Genomic DNA, 6,000 nt, shown 5'->3' with positions numbered 1-6,000 from the left:
CTATATCTGGCAAACTGTCTTCAAAAATGAGGGAGAGATGAAGGCATTCTCAGAAAAATAAAATCTGAAAGAGTTTGTCACCACAGGAGTGGCCCCACAAGAAATACTAAAGAATTCTGAATGTTGAATTGAAAGGACAATAGACAATAGGTCAAAGCTACATGAAGAAATAAAGATCTCAGGTAAGGGTAATGACATGGGTAAATATAAATGTTAGTATTATTGTATTTTTAGTATGGAACTCCACTTTCTACTTCCTTCAGTGTCTAAAAGGGAAATGCATAAAATGTGTTGATAAATCAATGGTTTGGGACTCATTATATATATATATATATATATATATATATATATATATATATATATATATTTGTGACAAGAACTACATAAGGTAGGGAGACAGAGGGGTATAGGAACATAGTTTGTGTATACCATTGAAGTTAAGTTAGTACCAAAGCAAATGAGATTGTTAGAGACTTAGGATGTTAAATTTAAGCCCCATGGTAACTACAAAGAAAATATGGGAGAATATGCAAGCTCTTAGACATAGAAGATAGAGTACAGGTTGCCAGGGGCAGGGGGCAAGGGGAATGGGGGGTTAATGCTTAATGATGTAGAGTTTCTATTTCGGGAGATGGGAATATTTTTGTAATGGAAAGTGGTGAGGATACCACAACATTGTGAATGTGATTAATCCTACTGAATGGTATGCTTAGGAGGGGTTGAGATGGGAAAGTTTATGTTGTGTGTATACACACACACACACACACACACCATATATATATATATATATACATATATATATGTACATATATATGTTCCCACAATTAAAAAAAAAAAAGAGCAACTAAAGAGACAATGGCAATTAATGCAATTCATGATCCTGAGTGGGATCTAATAAAGGAGGATAAAAGGTTCAAAAGGACCTTATTGGGACATAGGAAAAAGTTGGAAGTAAGCTTTATATCAATGTTAAATTTCTTGAATTTGGTAACTGCACTTAAGTTGGAGGCATAAGTGAATATACTTGTTCTTAGGAATTATACATGACAGTATTAAGTGTTCAAGGAGCATGATGTATATGTACATGCATAAATCTACATTCAAGTGTTCAGAAAATGGACTGATAGCTATACAGACAGCAAGATAGACTGATAGATTGATGGATAGATTGATATGGCAAATATGACAAGATGTTAAAACTGGTGGATGAGGGTATTCGAAGAGAGGGGTATGTTGGAATTCTCTGTATAGTGTTTGTATTATTTTTGTAATTATCCTGTAAGTTTGAAAGTATTTCAAAATAAAAAGTTAAAAATAAGATGGGATGGAGGAATTGCATGTATACTGTTGTAAGGTTCTTTTACTATATGTGAATCAGTGTAATATTATTTGAAATTATATAGAGATTATTTAAAGTGCAAGATTGACACACTATGCCATTGACCAAATCTTGTCTGTTGCTATTTTTATCAATCTGCAAGCTAATGTTTTTTTACATTTTTAAGTGGTTTTAAAAAAATATAAAGTATCATGTTTTATGACAAATGAAAATTACATGAAATTCAAATTTCAGTGTCCAGAAAGAGAGAATTCTACTGGAACAAAGCCATGCTCTTCCATTAACATATTGTCTATGGCTGCTTTTGTGCTACAACAGCAGAATTAAGTAATTGGGAAGAGACAGTATGGTATGCAAAGCCTAAAAATATTTACCATCTGGTCATTTACAGAAAACATTTGCCAATTCTTGCTGTAAATCAACCATTAAATATTTTTAAAGAGGTATAAATAATAATCTAATAGTGGAGATAAAGCAGAATAATAAAAAATATTCAAATAATAAAAGCAAACAAAATTTGTAACAAAATGAACAGAGGGACAAATAGAAAGCAACTGGAAAGGAAATAGTTTCACATCCAACCATATCATAAATTCCACTAAGTATAAATGTTCTAAATACCATTTAAACAACAGAGATGGTCACTGCGTAAAAAAAGAAACCCAACGATATTCTGTCTAGAAGAAACCCACTCTAAATATAAAGAAATAGAGAAATTAAATGTGTGCAAAAAGATATGCCATCCAAATACTAATATAAAGAAAGCTGGAGTGAATATACTAATATCAGACAAAGTAGACTTTAAAACAGGGAGTATTATCAGGGATAAAGAGGAACTTTACATAATGACAAAGGAGTCAATTCATTGTGAAGCATAATCATTCTAAATGTGTAAATACCTAACAACAGAGCTTCAAAATACATATTGCAAAAACTGATAGGACTGAAGGAAGAAATAAATTCACAATTATAGTTAGAGACATCAACACTCTTCTCTCCATAACTGCTATAAAAGAGGACAGCAAATCAGTGAGGATTTAGAAGTCCTAACCAACACTTTTTTTTTTTTTATTGTGGACTACAACATACATACATAAAAGTGATAATTTTCTAAGTGTGGTTTAACAAGTAGTTAGGGAGCAAATTTCAAAGACTATTATGGGTTACAGTTCCACAGTTTCAGTTATTTTCTTATTGTGAAATGTAACATATATACAAAAAGGTGATAGCTTTCAAATTACAATTTAACAAGTAGCTGTAGAACAAAATTTCAAAGGATGTTATGGGTTAAAGTTCCACCATTTCAAATTTTTCCTTCCAACTATTCTAATACCCTAGCAACTAAGGAAAAGAAAATTACATAAGGATTCAGTATTCATAGTCCTTTGTTAAATGCCGTCTTGTCTGTTGCTACCCCTTCCTCTAGTTTAATCACTTTCCTGATCTTCAGGGATGTCTAGGCAGTGACCACCCTAACCTGTTCATGTTGAAAAGGGGTGTCGACATTATGGGAAAGGGGGCTGCATCTAGTTGATGTTCTTGAAGAGGCTCTTGCCTCTGGGTTTGGGACTTGATTTAAATTTCTGAAAATTAAACTTAGTGAAACTTTTATAGAGTCTCAGATAGGGACCAGAGTATTCTTTAGGGTTTTCGGGACTACTGCAGATTTGGGCTTGTCATACTGTGGCCAATTGGCATATCTAGCTGAAGCTTGCATAGGAGTAACCTCCAGGACAGCCTCTCAACTCTATTTGAAATCTCTTAGCCACTAAAACCTGATTTTGTTGCCTTTCTTTTCCTCCTTTTGGTCAAAAAGGCATTCTCAATCCCTCCATGTCAGGGTCAAGCTCATTCCTGAGATCCGTGTCCCATGTAGCCAGGGAGACTCACTCATCTGGGAGTCCTGTCCCATGTTGGGGGAGCTCAACCCACACTTTAAACAGCTTGACCTAATTGACAGTTATAAAACACTCCATCTGCTAACGGCGGAATATATACTCTTTTTAAGTGCCCATGGAATATTCGCTGAGATACAGATCGTATTCTGGATCATAGAATAAACCTCAATGAGTTTAAAAGAATTGAAATCATCCAAAGTATGTTCTCTTACCACAATGGAATTAACATAGAAATAAATAACAGAAAGTTACCTAAAAGACCTCCAAATGTTTTGAAATTAAATAACGCACTTTTAAATAACACTGGGATCAAAGAAGTTACAAGGGAAATTAGAAAATATTCTGAGTTGAATGACAATTAAAGCACAACTTAACAAAATTTCTAAAATGTAGGCTGTAGATAAAGTATTGCTTAGAGGGAAATTTGTAGTATAAAATGCTTATATTAAATTTGGCTATGTATTTTTGTTAGAAATATCACAGAAGTGAGACAGTGTCCTTCTCTGTGCATTTTATCAGGATGCACATGTCATTGATTCATCCCAATACTGATAAAGTTGACTTCGATCACTTGGTTAGATTGGGGTCTACCAGTTTTCTCCATTGAAAGTTAATATTTTTCCCTTTGTCTTTAATAAGTACATTGTGGGAAGGTACTTTGAAGCTATGTAAATATTTTCAGTTTCTCATCATAATTTTGCCCAGTAATTTTGGCATCTGTTCATGATTTTTGCCTGAACTAATTATCACTGTGATATTTGCCAAGTGGTGATTTTCAATTTCCATCATTCTTTGTACATTTATTAGTTGGAATTCTACTATAAGGAAAAGCTTTCTTTTTCCTTCATTTAAAAAAATTTGTTCAAGTATTTATATCAGTATGCATGGGTTCTTATTTTATTCCATGGGTTATCCATTACTGTCATTATTTTGTTGCACAAATTGTCCCAATTTGGCTTTTGGGAACCCCTTCAAGTTGGCCCCTGTGTCCTTTTGACACATCATCATTTTTTGAGCACTTGCCTACTTTCTGGAATCACAAAATATTCCAGGCTCATCTTGAACTTTCCCTACCCCCAACCTGAATCAGCCATTTCTCCAAGCAGCCCCGGTTTGTTTTATTGCAGACTGGCATTTAGAAACTAAGAGCTAGGCAGCAGGTGTGGCCTTTGATATTAGTGTGGCATTGCAGCTTGGCACTTTCAGTAGAGAGCTACAATTATGTGTATGAAAACACACACACACAATCTGAATATGTATTTTCAAACCATGAGTTCATAATCTCCAATTCCAAACCAACCACACACAGTTTGTTCTAGCCAGTGAGTGCTCCCTTAAACTTTGATCCCTAGGCACTTCACTTGCCTCACACTAGTCAGGGCTCTGATTTTAGCTTTCCCCTTTTCCTTATTTATAATTCCTTTCTCCAATAGCGAGACACCTAACTTTCATTATCCACAATTTATTTACTTGTTTGCTTAATCCTAGAATACACATAAAGTAGTTTTGGAATTGTTTACTCACATCTCAAAAACAAACAAAAAAAACAAACCTCCTAATTACAGTGCAAAATTTGTGTCCATTTTTTGGTTTGTTTTTTGTCTTACGTGTCTAGTTAAAATACTGTTTTCCAGAGCAACTTAGGTTAGCTATTTACCCCTCCCCTTTGGAGTGGTTCTATAATTCACTGTAAAACAATTGGGTTCATTTATTCCTGTTTGTATTTCATTTTGGATGCTCCCATATTCTTGTGATTTTAAATAATTTTCAAGTACGTAAAATATTAACATGGTTCTAAAGGTCAGAACTAGACAAAAAAATACTCCAAGAAGTCACTCCCCCTCATCGCTTCTACCTTGTTCCCCCTTTTTTTATTCCCTTTCCACCCACACCTTGTAAGTAGCCAACCTCATTTGTTTGTGGGTTTATCTTTACTGTGGGTCTTTTTGTACAATGGGCAGATAACGTTTATGTTTTCTTATTTCCTTCTTCTTACATGGAAGACAGCATGTGATGGGCAGTTTTATACATCAATTTGGTTGTGCTACAGTCTCCAGTTATTCAGCCAAACAATAATCTTGGTGTTGCTGTGAAGGTAATTTATAGATATAATTGAAGTCTGTAGTTGGCTTTATGTAAGGGAGATGATCCCACGTAGTCTGGGTGGGCCTGATTCTATCCGTTGGAAGGTAATAAGAGCAGAGCTGAGATTTTCTGAAGAAGAAAAAAATTTGCTAGGATTTATCAGCTTGAGCTTGTGCCCAGGTGTTTCAGACTGCCCTTCTTGATGCCTACCCTACAGATTTCAGTTTAATATTCAATGTTATATTTGCTTCATAGAAAGACCCTGGAAAATTTTTTTTCATTTTCATTGCTCTGAAACTATTCATGTAGCATTGGGACTGGTTCCAAAAGGTTTGGCAGAATTCTCCATATGAAATCATCAGGGCTTGGTGATTTTTGTGGGGCAGTTCTGCAATAACTTTTTCTATTTCTTCTACAGAAATTGATCTATTTAAGCTTATAACAAATCTCTTTTGGGGTCAATTTTGGTAAATTGTATTTTTCTAAGAAATTATCCATTTTGTCTAGGTTTTAAAATTTATTTGCTTATAGATATGCAAAGTAGTCTATTATGATTTTTTAAAATACCCTCTGAATCAATAGTTGTTTTCCCCTGGTCATTTCTTAGTTTCCATATTTGGCTCTCTCATTTTTTTCTTAATTTAATTAGATAGAAGTTTGTCTACTTTTAAATTATTT

This window comes from Choloepus didactylus, chromosome 2 (assembly GCF_015220235.1).
Source record: "Choloepus didactylus isolate mChoDid1 chromosome 2, mChoDid1.pri, whole genome shotgun sequence".
In the NCBI taxonomy this organism is placed as follows: Eukaryota; Metazoa; Chordata; class Mammalia; order Pilosa; family Megalonychidae; genus Choloepus; species Choloepus didactylus.
This window is presented reverse-complemented; position numbering follows the sequence as displayed.